At 39.5% G+C, this 16,572-nt stretch overlaps 1 non-coding gene across 1 annotated transcript; it reads left to right on the top strand.

Moving 5' to 3' along the window:
* The first annotated feature begins 435 nt into the window (after positions 1–435).
* Trnay-gua (transfer RNA tyrosine (anticodon GUA)) lies at positions 436–525 on the top strand. The gene is given in 2 exon segments: positions 436–472; positions 490–525. It is a non-coding gene; the product is annotated as a tRNA-Tyr (tRNA).
* Positions 526–16,572: the final 16,047 nt, after the last annotated feature.

Below are 16,572 nucleotides of genomic sequence, written 5' to 3'. Positions count from 1 at the left end.
TAAACTAACATCTCAAACGAACTTTATTTCACGGATGACGTCTGTAATCTGTAAATGAGGGAAAAAATGCATAAATGGTTTTGTGACAGTCAGATGGTACTCCCGCAATGATTGCGCAGGTGAGATTTGCAAGGTAAGATTTCGCACAGCAGTCTCTCTTCTTCTCGCATTTGTCAACAGAACTAGGAAAAACCTGTTCCTTCGGCCACGTACGCTGCACTGGTAGGGAGAATGAATGTCAACCGGTAATTCAGCAACGGCGGCCGGCGGACGACCTTTGCTTCCCAGTGCCGCCAGAACGAGTGACACTAGAAGAGCACTGTACTCGTATACTCACGCCGCTGACTCGACGCCTGCGCGAAGACCGCGCTACGTGACGGCTCTGGGGCGAGGCAGGCACTAATGTGGGCCACGTGAGAACGCAGTCTGTGCACTCATTCGGTAGCTCAGTTGGTAGAGCGGTGGACTGTAGTGGTCATTCTGGCAGATATCCATAGGTCGCTGGTTCAAATCCGGCCCGAAGGAATATTTTAGATTTCTCTATTTGGCAAACTTTTCCCTTGAGCGGAAATATAGGCTCGACCGCCGCAAAGATTTTGAATGCCCCGCAAAAACTAAGAAGTGTGCAATGAGCTACCAGTGTCTACATCCACATAGTATTAGATTGGTGCATAAGTTGGTAGTATTTTTCAATAACTTTTATAAACACAACACGACACACACACATAGCAGAGTCTTTACTCATCAACGCTGGGGTAACTTTTCGATTCCGCAATTGTAAAAATCACAAAGTTTTGAGATGAACTCATCGAGCGGTGCTCATAGCGCATTTTCATCGTGAAAAGAAGTTCGTTCAAGGTTGTTCGATAGACAGCGGGAAAGGTAAAAGTCTGAGGGCAGGATCTGGTGCATAATGTGGGTGCAGAATGATTTCCCAACCCAACGCTTGTATAGTGTTTCTTCTCAGTCTAGCAGAATCCGGGCGGACGTTATCGTGGAGTAACATTGCTTATTCTTGGACTGCGTATGCAAGACGTCTCAATTCTTGGCAATACAAATCAGCAGTGAGGTTACACCTCGGGGAAGCAGTACGTAGTACACGCCACTGTCGCTCTTCCACCAAATGCATAACATGATCTTTTGTGGATGTACGCAGGTCTTTGTTCGACGAGTTGTTGCTTTTGTTAGGACTCAGCCATTCCTTTCGTTTTATCTTGTTAATATAAAGATACCATTTCTCGTCAGGCCGGCCTGTGTGTCCTAGCGGTTCTAGGCGCTACAGTCTGGAACCGCGCGACCGCTACGGTCGCAGGTTCGAATCCTGCCTCGGGCATGGATGTGTGTGATGTCCTTAGGTTAGTTAGGTTTAAGTAGTTCTAAGTTCTAGTGGACTGATGACCTAAGAAGTTAAGTCCCATAGTGCTCAAAGCCATTTTTAAACCATTTCTCGTCAGCTATAATGAAACAGCATAGAATTGGTCATTGCTGTTCTCGAGCCAACTGATGATGAGCAAGCAGATGTGCACATATGGGCACCCGCTAATATTCATGGTTTTGGCTTGGAGCCTGTGGTACCCATACACGTGATATTTCAACCTTCCCCGTTGCATGCAAATGTCGAACGATGACGGAATGATCAAATTTCGTCATATTTGGCGCTAACGTGGATAATTGTGGAGTAATACGTTTGACTGCCTTCATCAAACTCCGAAGGTCTTCCTGAACGTCGGAGGTCACTAATGTCAAAATGATCCTCCTTAAAACAAGAAAACTATTTTCTTGCCGTGCTCTGTCCAATGGCATTATCCCCACACACGTCGCAAATGTTTCCGGCTGCCTCCGCTGCTGTCAAGCCTCTCCACAAGTCGAACAGAAGAATGCCGGAAATGTTCCGATTTCTCCACTTTGCTCTCATTTCTGTAGCATCCACAGCTCCACTCACAATCTCCAAATGCCGAAAGGCAATGACTCAGGTATCAACACTGAACTACAAATAAAAAGTGGCACTCGATACATGAACCCTGTAAGAGGTATGCGCTGCCTGCAATAGGCAAGGTATAGGAGAGTCTCTGACCAGAGAGCAGTATGTTGTTAGTTGTTGCTTGTCGTTAGTCTGGAGTAGTCTTCAGTAGTCTGCGCTAGTCTGCGCGTGTCTGCAGTAGTCTGCGCTCGCCGGCAGTCTGCTCTGGTCGGGATTCTGGAGGCTGAGTATTATTGTATAAGGTAAAGAAGCAGCCTCGCGCATATCTAGTAATGTATGTGAACTGTCATCCAATTTTTTTAAAAATGCCCTAATAATAATTTTTATAATATAAAGTAATTTAAAAAAAAAGCATTCATTTCAATTTAAAGAATTTATCCAATGCATGATCATTCCTTTCACGAATCACAAATGCATTGCACGGAGCTGTGCCGAAAATTTTTTAGGTAAGAGCAGATATATTCGCCATTTTTATTGAGGTAAGAATTTTAGCTTTTTTATTCAGAATACAGGGCCGTGGTGCAGCGCTGCTGTCGTCCTAAAATTTACCAGGTTACTGAATTTTTTTTTATTTCGGGGTTTAGGAATTTTTCTGTTTCGAACTTAACATTAAATGAGAAAATAATTTTGTGGGTATATTAAATGTGAATGCATTTCTGCACGGAGATTGTAAATGGGAACCAATTTTGTTCAGAGGTTACATAAAATTAGAATCACATTCATTATTCATATTTTTAAAACTCGCGTGGAGAATCTCATTCATTATTCATATTTTTATTATTCTGTGGGGAGGTTACACTTGGCAACATCCGGCCAGGATCGTATTTCTTTGTGAATCTCTGAGAAGTAGTCATATATCTACTCTTATTTATTTAAACGTAGTTTGCATCTGGCGCAACACATTTACTAATTTGTCACTCTTGCTTTCACTGATCATCGACAATTTATTGCTCTTTGTTGTAATTGTTTCTTCTATTTCGCTTTGTCTTTGTTTCATTTGTGCTTAATTTTAATTTGTGAAAAATGCCGCGAAAAACTGTTAACAGTACATCGCGATGTACAATGAGTGAAAAAACTGAATCGAATAATTTGACCGATCATACTAGCGACAGTTTGTGTAATAATGATAGTCCTCCATTTACAGACAATCAGTGCGTACCGACCACTAGTAATGATTCTAATGCTAATGAGCGAACAGAGTAAATGTAACAATTGATGACGCGGCACGTTCCGATACAATGAACGCTGCTCAGCTTGACACACCCGGTTTGCAAAATATACGTAATGAACAGATAAATGTTTCTAACGAATGCAGCCACTGAACAATGTTCAGAAAACGCAACACAGATACGCGACGAGTTTAAATTAATGTCAGCAGAAGTTTCACGCACTCTGGATACGGAAGTCGATAAGAAATGTGAACAACAGAACAGCCAAATTGACGAACGTTTTAAAGTGACAGAAATGAAAAATGTTTCGGTCACTAACACGTCACAGCATACGGCACATTCCGAACATTTGTCACACTCACACAGCCAGTATAACTTAGGTAATTTACAGAGACTACGTGACTTAGATACGAAGTGACACAGACAAACAGATTCTTATGCAATCCTGAACCTGTTCAGACATACAGAGACGATAATTTTGATTACAAGCATTTTCTATCCGTGAGAAAATCTAAGGTATTTAAAAATGACAGAGCACAGGTACACGCTTTGAACTGGATACGACAATTTACTTTTGTACTTTCACCAGTTTGGCCTGTAATGCAGAAACTAGAATTTGCATGGATACAACAATTTGCTTTTGAATTTTCACCGGCATTGCGTGTAACGCAGAAACTAAAATTTATTTGTAGCGCGTAATTGACCTCAGGGGATTCATTACGCTTTAATGAATATGTGCCATAGCGTGTACAGGGCCCCGAGCCGTAGTAGTGCTATTTCATCTTTAGTTTTCTGCACTGCTGCCTTCTCTTCTACTATCCTTTATATCTATCAAAACAGCTCTTCAACTATCGATCTATCTATAATTATGAAAGAGTAGAGAAAACCTGATATGACAAATTTTACCGAAAGTGACAGTTCTCTTTAGACACTCCCGAAATGACAACTACCGCCGTAATTTTAATAACAGATAAAATTGTAATGATCAGTAAGTACAGCATTTTCAGCAATCGTCAAAGTTATCAGCAACAGCGAACGCATTTTGGTAACAATAGAGGTTTTTCCCCACATCAGCAACAAAACCAGCCGGTTAGCATACCTAACCAACAATGTAATGTACAAGGTCAAACAAGCTTTAATGTTTCGCCGCCTACGCGTATAGCGTCAGATCCAACAAATAGTAACGCACAGCAACAAGGAAATAACTACGTATAGAAAACACACCATTTAAATTCCTATCGCAATGCACCGTATAGAAATGACTATCATGATAGACGTAAAAGTAATGAGCACAATTTTCAGCGTACGATTAATAACAGTCAGTCTTATCAGCAGCAGAATCATCCGCAACAACAAATTATCATGAATGAACCAGACAGTAGATATCATCCCGAACGTAATACGTCAGGAAGAAATAACAGAACAGTACAAATAGTGGAAATGCCACAGCATCCTCCCGAAAATAATAGCACGTCAGATAGAATTTGACTAGATACAGTACAGGTTGCATCTTCCAGTAACGCAAGCACTACTTTTGACACGCAGAATCTTGTTCACGAAAATGTTATTACTTTTGACGACATCCGAGACACTCTTTTGCAGGAAAGAGTTATTCAAAAAACCATTTCACACCATGTCATCGAAGTAAAGATTGGATCATCCAAATTTTCAGCAGTAATCGATTCTGGATCTCCTATGTCAGTCATAAATGAGGAAACTTTCAACGAATGCAACAAAGAGAATACCTATCCTACGTTACCATTAGGCAAAACTAAAGTAAAAGGAGCAGTATCTGGTAAAGGAGTAGATGTAAAATTACAGACACATTTATCATTTTGTATTGCAGGTCATACATTTCACTCAAATTTTTGGATTGTTCCCTTATTGACGACAGACGTTATTTTCCGTACATAAACCCGTTCCATATTGTTAAGAAAAAGGATGGTTCACTTCGCCTCGTACTTGATTCGCGGCACATAATGACATTATTATTAACGAAACGGATCGCCCTCAAACACTAGAACAACTTCTACAGAAATTTCATGGTATTGCTATTTATTCCACATTAGATTTGAAATCGGGATTTTGGCAAATTCAACTCCATCCTGACTGCAGAAAGTACACGGATTTTCTCTGTTTTGGTGACTGTTATCAATTTTGTAAATTACCGTTCGGTTTAACTATTTCTTCAGCAGCATTTATTCGCGGTTTGAATACAATACTTCCGACAGAACTTAAAGACAGAATCACAACGTATGTAGACGACATTCTTATTGCAGAAGCTAACTGGTCTGAACACAATCTGATTCTTGAACAACTGTTACGAACTTTTCGTGCACAAGGACTCAAAGTTAATCTCAGTAAATCGCACTTTGGCAAAACTTCTATAAAATTTCTTGGACATGTAATTACAGCAGAGGGCATTGCGCCTGACCCGGAAAAACTTCAAGCATTACGTGACATTACTGTTCCTACGACGAAGAAACAACTACGCAGCTTTTTGGGTTTAATTAACTTTTTTCGTAAATTTATTCATTACTCTGCTTTAGACACCCCTAGATTATGTCAATTGACAGGTAAAAACACTATTTGGTCCTGGGATAGGCAAGCACATTCTGAATTTGTGAACCTGAAACAAGCTTTGTTGAATGCACCACTTTTATCACATCCAGATCTTACTAGAAATTTTTCCATTGCCACCGACAGTTCTAACACCGCTTTAGGCGTACACATTTTTCAGGAAATTGAAGAAGATGGCACTACAGTAATTAAAAACATCGCCTTTGCGAGTCGCATTCTGTCACCTGCTGAACGCAATTATTCTGTTACAGAACTTGAAACATTATGTGTTGTATGGGCATTTACGAGATTTCGGCATTTTCTTTATGGAAGACATACGACCGTTTACACAGATCATAGAGCTATACAGTTTTTACTTTCCGCTAAATTTACACACGACAGATTAAGCAGATGGAAACTTTATTTGCAGGAATTTAATTTTACAATTGTTCACATTCCCGGTACACAAAATATTGTAGCAGACGCACTATCCCGTCCTCTCAGCAGCAACAATCAGCAAGACATCGCAACCAACTTCTGCAAAGCAAATTTCAGCGTCATGTACATTCAACAAGTTGCATTTGAGAATTTCATTTCGTCGTCATTACGAGACATAGCGCAAGAGCAGAGTAAAGATAACGTGTGGAAAGAAATTAAACACCTTTGGCAAGATAGGAATAATGTTACCATTAGAAACCATTACACTGTACGCAATAACATTCTGTTCCGCCGCTCTCACCCTGACAGCAACAATTGGTTATTATGCATTCCTGACGAGCTTGTTAACAAATTAATTTGGTATACTCACTTAAGTTACGCACATTACGGAGCCAGAAAATGTTTTCTTATACTGAGACAGAACTGTTATTTTACCAACATGGAGAAACGTATTCGACGAGTTTTAGCGTCATGTAAAATCTGCCAGAAAGCTAAGTCAGATACGACTTCACATATTCCTCCATTACATCCCATTGTACCTGTTAAATTGAGACACATGGCCGCTGTAGACATTTTTGGTCCGATTCCCAGAACTAATAGAGGTTTTTGCTACATCTTTGTCGCTGTTGAACTCACTTCGAAATTTGTTACCTTCACTCCGTTACGCAAAGCTACTGCTAAAACTGTTTCGAAAGCATTTGTAAAACATTTTCTATTTCATGTAGGGCATGTGTTGAAAGTAATTTCCGACAATGGATCACAGTTTCGATCTGCTATATGGACACGTATGTTACGAGCCAGAAACATTTCTCCAATATATATATCCATGTACCATGCTTCTTCGAACCCTTGTGAACGATTAATGAAAGAAATTGGTAAACTGTGTAGAATATACTGCCATAAAAAACATATTGATTGGGACACACACATACTCTCATTCCAGGATGTAATTAATTCCATACCAAATGAATCTACTATGCTATCTCCGTCTGTTATACTGAAAAATGTTGAACCACCTAACAAAATTAAAGAATTAGTAACCTTTCCTACATCCCGTCGACTACGACACCATGAAATAATTGACATTGCGCTGAACAACATCAAACGTGCTGCAGAGCGCCGGAGAATACAGCAAAAACAGGTTTGTACACGCCGTGACTTTCACATTGGACAGAAGATATTAGTACGTACACATAATTTATCTAACAGAGGAAAAAGAAGATATAGTAAATTTGAGCTTCTATACGCAGGTCCATATCGAATTCGCAGCTTTCCTCACCCCAATGTAGTACACGTCGAAACTCTGAGAACCAGAAAAAGTAAAGGCAATCACCATGTCTCCAATATTAAACCCTTTATTGAATGAACATACTTTATGATTTATCACACTGTAATGCCATTTCCTGATTTTTTTTATGACCACTTATGCAATTATATTTACATGAACACTTACTTATGATTATCGTATTTTTTCTTGGCAAGTGCCCGGCAAGGTAAGGTTAGCAGGTCGCTTTTCTTGTCGTTTCATATCAGACCGTGGACATTTTCCATTCTTCATGTATGTGTGATTGCTTTCCTGTTTTGTTTGTATGCTGTATGGAATATTTAAGATATAACAAACACCAGTTGACTTTGACATTTTGCCTTATGATATCTCAACACCGTGACTATTTAACATTTTTTTTTTTTTTTTGCTGCTACATTGTGATACTCTGTGTACATTTTTGCACCTGCACACTGTCTATGTTTTTGACATATTATGTTTTCTGTCATGCTATGCTGTATGCTTAATTATATCACTAGAAACCAGTTTTTATTTAATGGGTATATGATTTAAATGCAAGACATTAATCATTGTTCATCATTTTCAGAAAGCAATAACGTGTCAAAGAAATAAATTAAACAAACCACAGTGGATTATTGTGAAATGGGAATTTCCTTCGGAATGAACGAAAGAAGATGCAATACCTCGTCACGAAGAGTAAATGGATCAGAATTAACAAGCATTAACAAGAATATACTATACACATCGTATGATAGCGGTCTTAACTAATTTTTTTCTTTCAGAATACGAGGCGATTGATGCAGGCTGTCAGACAGAACTACACATCTTAGTTTTAGTGATGAAATATGCTAGAAATAAGGAACTCTATACTATGAATAGTTGTATGATGAAGTGTCTTTTTGCAGATGATAATGAATGGTGATGAATAGTATTGAAGAATATAGTAATATGAATAATGAAGTTTTTCTTTACAGGTGATGATAATAATGGAGTTATGGTGATATGAATAATGAAGTTTTTGTTTACAGGTGTTGATAGTGATAAACTTTATATGGCCACTAAACACACCACTATTAAGTTTTTCTTTGCAGATGAGGATAATGTTGAAGTTTATGTATTTATGCTATGTAGTTATTTAAGTATTTGTTGCAGTTTGTCTTGACAGTATGTCTTATGTCGCATGGTATGATGACTGAAGGTTTTGGAAAGGACAGCTAGAGAACATATATATTTAATACACATTTCATTATCTGTTAATTCGAAGTTCACTACTTTTCAGCATAATATGCGTTTCTTCTTTCAGCTTAATAGTCCATTTTGTATTTTTTTTTTTCAGGAGAAGCTATTCATGAAATTAATGTGCTATAAGCAGTTAGTCATTAAACCTGTTCTAGTACTTGCATTTTTTTTACTCATTTGTGTGTGTCATTCATGAATGTGATCACATATACTTTATTTGCTACAGCTACAGCTGACTCATGACAAATGACGTTACCTATCCTCATTTGCAGCGGTAAGTCAAAAGCAAATATTGTTATGCCCCAGCAATTAATTATCGATCCCAACGCAATGCATTGCTAGCACAAAAAAAAATGTATTACCAGTCCCAAATAATGCTACCAGTTTAAGAGAGTTCTGAGTAATACTGAATGATATTTTCTAACCACAGACGTGAGTAATAGTTACAGTATATTACATTTTAAATATGTCTTATGTCACTTGAATGATGAGTTCTGAGTAATAGTGAATGATATTTTGTAATAATGCATGCATGCATGCATGCATGCTCTACACTCATTAGCTCCTGTTTTGACTGATGACTTCTGATGATTTGTAACTGATCGATGAGTGCCAATAATTATTTTTAAATATGTCATATGTCACTTGAATGATGAAAAATGTTTTGTAATATTCAATACTTGCTGGCCAATGAATGCCACTGTTTCTTATATTTTAAATTTGTATTATGTCACTTACATGCTATATATATGAATACCAGTAGCTTGATGCTACACTCATTAGCTCCTGTTTTGAATGATGACTTCTGATGGTTTGTAACTGATCAATGAGTACCAATAATTATTTTTAAATACGTTCTATGTCACTTGAATGATGAAAAATGTTTTGTAATATTCAATACTTGCTGGCCAACGAATGCCACTGTTTCTTATATTTTAAATTTGTATTATGTCACTTTCATGCTATATATATGAATACCAGTAGTTTGATGCTACACTCATTAGCTCCTGTTCTGAATGATGACTTCTGATGGTTTGTAACTGGTCAATGAGTGCCAATGTTCTCTGTAAACAGATGACTTATGAACATTATTCTGTAATATTTCATACATGGTACAGAAGTGTTCAGTAACTGAGCGATGAGTGCCACCAATTACTTAAATCAGTTGATAGACTAGTGTAATTCTCAATGATGACTGGCATAAGACTTAATGTCATTCACCTTCTGACCTAATTACCAGAAATTACTGCAATATCCGTTTGTCCTGTCTATCCTCATGATCATGGAGCACTATATTTGGTTTTTGCACTAATTCTACGTTGGTGTACCTTACAAGAACGTGGTGTTGACACGAGATGCTGTCCACCACCTTGAGCGATGGAGATGTTATTATGGTCCCACTGTTTGGTGTACCTAATGTACTACCAAAATGATAACATGGAATATTAATACGACATTTCAGTCTCTTGGCTACACTGATTAATACTTCAGGGAAAAGAACTTCAGATTGTCTCACTTGGTGTTATGCTTCTGTAGAAAGATATGGACTTTCAGTGCAGCTGCGTGCAACCTAATGTGCTACAACCATGGTGCAATCCTTCCCTTTCCTATCCTAGTTCTTGTAAAATAGTAAAAAAACTACAGTGCGTGTGCACTTTATGTCATTTGTTAATATGATTTGTATTCATTGCGTATACATTTTGTGATTTCCTGATATGTTCTGTACTACAGTGCGTGTGCACTTTTGTCATTTGTTAATATGATTTGTACTCATTGCGTATACATTTTTGTGATTTCCTGATATGTTCTGTACTACAGTGCGTGTGCACTTATGTCATTTGTTAATATGATTTGTACTCATTGCGTATACATTTTGTCATTGCTTGATATGTTCTGTACTCAGTGCATGTGCACTATATTTTATTTCATGTTCTGCACATATATATATATATATATATATATATATATATATATATATATATATATATATATATATATATATATATTCTGTGATTGTAAACTTAGTTAATTAAGAAAAATTTGTTGCTCATGGCAAGTCCAATTGACTCACCATCGCTGCCAAATTTTTGCCCCCCCAGTGGAGGGTTATTTGAGAGGTATGCGCTGCCTGCAATAGGCAAGGCATAGGAGAGTCTCTGACCAGAGAGCAGTATGTTGTTAGTTGTTGCTTGTCGCTAGTCTGGAGTAGTCTTCAGTAGTCTGCAGTAGTCTGCGCGTGTCTGCGCTTGTCGGCAGTCTGCTCTGGTCGGGATTCTGGAGGCTTAGTATTATTGTATAAGGTAAAGAAGCAGCCTCGCGCATATCTAGTAATGTATGTGAACTGTCATCCAATTTTTTTAAAATGCCCTAATAATAATTTTTATAATATAAAGTAATTTTTTTAAATAAAGCATTCATTTCAATTTAAAGAATTTATCCAATGCATGATCATTCCTTTCACGAATCACAAATGTATAGGCCAGCATTGCACGGAGCTGTGCCGAAAATTTTTTAGGTAAGAGCAGATATATTCGCCGTTTTTATTGAGGTAAGAATTCTTGCTTTTTTATTCACAATACAGGGCCGGGGCGCAGCGCTGCTGTCGTCCTAAAATTTACCAGGTTACTGAATTTTTTTTTTATTTCGGGGTTTAGGAATTTTTCTGTTTCGAACTTAACATTAAATGAGAAAAGAATTTTGTGGGTACATCAAATCTGAATGCATTTCTGCACGGAGATTATAAATGGGAACCAATTTTGTTCAGAGGTTACATTAAATTAGAATCACATTCATTTATTCATATTTAAAATTCATTTAATAATTTTCTGTGGGGAGGTTACAACCCATAGCAATCTGAACACCAACAACACAAAACAAAACCGCTACGAACTTACGCAACAACGTGATACATACTCCGCAAGTCAACGTACAATGCGAAAGGAACTTCGTTCAAATGCTATCGATTATCGGTCCAGTTCCATACACGTATTGAGCGAGGGTGGAATGACGGTCTCCATGCGTGTGTAGGAGTCCTAGTCTCCATTACCTTATTCTTACTATCCCTACACGCCAGGTATACGGTGTAGCAGCAGAACTGTCGCACGATTCACTTCGAATATTCGTGCCCCCCCTCCCCCCAGTTTACCCAACGGAGTTTCGCGACAACTATGTCGGCTTCCTTCCAAGGCATGTAAGTTCCTCAAGAATATCTGTTACACCTTTATACCAGTTACCGTCCTAAAAGGACATCTCTGAATTGTTACGATGTCTGTCGTAAGGAAAGAAGTACAAACGCCGGGACAGTGCTCTAGAATTGTTGGCACTAGCATCTTGTACGAGCATTGCTTTATAAATGCATCTCCGCTTCCCAGTCGCTTTCCAACAATTGTAAGTCACCCACTCATCTTCCCCAATACTCATTTTACGTAATCACTCCATTTTAAGGAGGGAAGGAAGGCTATGTTTAACGTCGACAGCGACGTCACTAGAGACGGAGTGTTTCGATCGTAGAAAATTTTAATTTCTATTCTTGATTTTGTGACCATAATAAGAGTCCAGGCTCCATAGGCAAACAGCCAGCCAACATTAAGAAATAGTCCACCAGGACGTAGGGACAAGATAAGCGGCGGAGGCTGCCAAGTATGGCTGGTTGATCAAATAACTTAGTGTTTGACTTATTGCCAGAGGAAGCAGCATGTATCAAACTTGCGCAATGGAAGACGCAAACACCAGGGCGATAATACAGCAAGAGAGAGTGTCAGTCACGTGCGGAGAAGACTCGTGTGGCAGCAAAGTTGTGTGCAGCTAGAAACAGAAGTGTAGTGTGGAACCATAGGCACTCTTGTGCAATCCAATCACTTAGAAATGAAGGGGTCGCCACCTGGAAGGTGGTCATCTCTACCATATCGACTTTTTCCATCGACTCCAGTCTTCTGAACATGGACTCGTAACATGGCTATTTTACGTGCGTCTCTTATTTGCATGAAACCGAGATGGATTGGAATGCTTCTAATGTTTTGCGCAGTGTAGGTTAGATATGGCCAGTTAAAACTGGGTGCCAGATATTGACTCAAACCCAGACAGTTGTGTTCCGTGATCTGCGCGCACTGCAGATCACACGAGGCTGGATTCAAAGGAGCGGAATGTCTGCGGAATGGCAGACGCGCTGCGCGTGTGCACAATGCCCCGGTGCCCAGAGGCCAAGCGGGGGGTACTTCACACCACACGGATTCGGAACGTCGCATCTACCAGTGGCATCGCGCGCGACAGCATATGTTGAGGGAAGCGGGTGCTCAGTTCACGAGAGCGATGCGGCGGGTGTATGCGGAGGGAGACGTCGGCTGATGGCAGCTACGTCTGTGCTCTCCGTTTTCCGGAGAGATTGTCTGCAATCGAAAACTTGTATTACCAGACACACCACGATATTACTGCTTTTTGACTACCGTAGCCGTTATCGTGAAAACATGATGTGATGTTACAGTAAACAAGTACAGGGCTGTCTAAGGAATACACAACACATTGTGAATGTTTCCGAGACTGTTGTGCTTTTACTATCAAGTGGTCCAGCGAGCCTCGTGAAACGTCACAATAACTCACGATAAGCCGACCTAACCACCCGCAATTCCAGATGCAATAACGTAGGTGTCTACTAAAACAGTTTGTGTGCTAGATGCCGAGAGAATTGTCACCGAAATCTTAGTAACACAAATTGACAAAGGGCTTTTTATTGCTTCATAAGGATCGATAAACTCGAGCACAGAAATAAGAAAGCCTTGAAATTTCAGAATGCATTATTGACTGGAATATAGCGAACGGTATAAAATGTTAAAAAGCGAATAAAAACAGTACCGATTGTATTTTATAGTTTGTTGGCAACCGGTTTCGGCCCTTTCCTCGGACCATCTTCAGGCTTACACCGCCATTATGGCTGCTGCTGGCGGCAGACGGAGCGAGATCCATAAAAGTATCGTTGTCCACCAGGAGCCATAATAGCACTGTAAGCCTGAAGATGGTCCCAGGAAAGGGCCGAAACCGTTTGCCAACTAATAGCTTCACTCCAAGTTTAAACGCAGCCAAAACCTCTCAGACAAACAGAAGCTAAGCGATGTCAAAGTTAGCGTAAGGAGGGCTATGCGAGAAGTGTTCAGTGAATTCGAAAGTAAAATTCTATGTACTGACTTGACAGAAAATCCTAGGAAGTTCTGGTCTTACGTTAAATCAGTAAGTGGCTCGAAACAGCATATCCAGACACTCCGGGATGATGATGGCATTGAAACAGAGGATGACACGCGTAAAGCTGAAATACTAAACACCTTTTTCCAAAGCTGTTTCACAGAGGAAGACCGCACTGCAGTTCCTTCTCTAAATCCTCGCACAAACGAAAAAATGGCTGACATCGAAATAAGTGTCCAAGGAATAGAAAAGCAACTGGAATCACTCAACAGAGGAAAGTCCACTGGACCTGACGGGATACCAATTCGATTCTACACAGAGTACGCGAAAGAACTTGCCCCCCTTCTAACAGCCGTGTACCGCAAGTCTCTAGAGGAACGGAGGGTTCCAAATGATTGGAAAAGAGCACAGGTAGTCCCAGTCTTCAAGAAGGGTCGTCGAGCAGATGCGCAAAACTATAGACCTATATCTCTGACGTCGATCTGTTGTAGAATTTTAGAACATGTTTTTTGCTCGAGTATCGTGTCGTTTTTGGAAACCCAGAATCTACTATGTAGGAATCAACATGGATTCCGGAAACAGCGATCGTGTGAGACCCAACTCGCTTTATTTGTTCATGAGACCCAGAAAATATTAGATACAGGCTCCCAGGTAGATGCTATTTTTCTTGACTTCCGGGAGGCGTTCGATACAGTTCCGCACTGTCGCCTGATAAACAAAGTAAGAGCCTACGGAATATCAGACCAGCTGTGTGGCTGGATTGAAGATTTTTTAGCAAACAGAACACAGCATGTTGTTATCAATGGAGAGACGTCTACAGACGTTAAGGTAACCTCTGGCGTGCCACAGGGGAGTGTTATGGGACCATTGCTTTTCACAATATATATAAATGACCTAGTAGATAGTGTCGGAAGTTCCATGCGGCTTTTCGCGGATGATGCTGTAGTATACACAGAAGTTGCAGCATTAGAAAATTGTAGCGAAATGCAGGAAGATCTGCAGCGGATAGGCACTTGGTGCAGGGAGTGGCAACTGTCCCTTAACATAGACAAATGTAATGTATTGCGAATACATAGAAAGAAGGATCCTTTATTGTATGATTATATGATAGCGGAACAAACACTGGTAGCAGTTACTTCTGTAAAATATCTGGGAGTATGCGTGCGGAACGATTTGAAGTGGAATGATCATATAAAATTAATTGTTGGTAAGGCGGGTACCAGGTTGAGATTCATTGGGAGAGTGCTTAGAAAATGTAGTCCAGCAACAAAGGAGGTGGCTTACAAAACACTCGTTCGACCTATACTTGAGTATTGCTCATCAGTGTGGGATCCGTACCAGATCGGGTTGACGGAGGAGATAGAGAAGATCCAAAGAAGAGCGGCGCGTTTCGTCACAGGGTTATTTGGTAAGCGTGATAGCGTTACGGAGATGTTTAATAAACTCAAGTGGTAGACTCTGCAAGAGAGGCGCTCTGCATCGCGGTGTAGCTTGCTCGCCAGGTTTCGAGAGGGTGCGTTTCTGGATGAGGTATCGAGTATATTGCTTCCCCCTACTTATACCTCCCGAGGAGATCACGAATGTAAAATTAGAGAGATTAGAGCGCGCACGGAGGCTTTCAGACAGTCGTTCTTCCCGCGAACCATACGCGACTGGAACAGGAAAGGGAGGTAATGACAGTGGCACGTAAAGTGCCCTCCGCCACACACCGTTGGGTGGCTTGCGGAGTATGAATGTAGATGTAGATAGCAAATCTGAAAACGCGATCGTAATTGTTTGTATTGATTTTTAAAGAAAGTCTTTGTTTTTGAAGATATTTGCTGTGAATCGTTCCCGTACGTCACAGAGCATTCAAGTGGACAAGTAAAATTTGTCCAGCCCGTATCTTGTTCATTTACTCATTGTCAGTAACGTATTAGGGCGCAGTATTCCGTCGGAACGGCAAAAAAATTGCTGTTTTGCCCACTCTAACATGTGGCAACAGTTTTGTTTTACGAACAGTATCATCAGTAATGAGTTGTAAGAACAGCTAACATTTCTGCTTTCTTTTGCCACTACACAGAAGACTCAACGAACTTCACCATACAAATATTTCAGTTGGCATTCTCACCGAATTATGTAACCCATTCTATTGTTCAACGTGCAACTGACGTCAAGAAACACTAAAACTTATAAAATTCGCTATACTCACATGTTGTAAAAATAAATATTTAATTTTTTCATCCATGTTAGAACAACAATTACAGTTAACTACATACAGCAATGAAGCCATCGTAGTAATTACGTTACACCAATTTTCTACCAGATTTAACAGTATCTTTCTTAGTTTACTTTAATTCCTGATTTGCCATTTATTCACATGTCGCATTATTTTTTGTACAGGATTTTTGTAATAGAAATGTAGCTAAATGTTTCGGTCTTTCAACAAGAAAGAAACTAAAATTATTCGTCTCCTTATTTAAACTGATGCAGAACATGTATTAAAATTGCCCTCTCTTGTTTTTTAAAGTTTAGATGACACCTATTGCATGTTCTGTGAACAAACTTTCCCCTCTGTTCACATAAATTTGCAATTGGAACTCCTATAATCACACTCTAATTTATTCTTCAAGAAAGGGATACAAATGGTGATACAGTCACCAAACGCAATAAAATATGTGGATATGGACACAATAAACAGAACCATGTTTACGTAAAGTTCATGTAATGTAGGCAACGTCCATGTCATC

This window comes from Schistocerca nitens, chromosome 2 (assembly GCF_023898315.1).
Source record: "Schistocerca nitens isolate TAMUIC-IGC-003100 chromosome 2, iqSchNite1.1, whole genome shotgun sequence".
NCBI lineage: Eukaryota > Metazoa > Arthropoda > Insecta > Orthoptera > Acrididae > Schistocerca > Schistocerca nitens.
The sequence above is the reverse complement of the archived record's forward strand: the minus strand, read 5'-3'. Positions and strand labels throughout refer to the sequence as shown.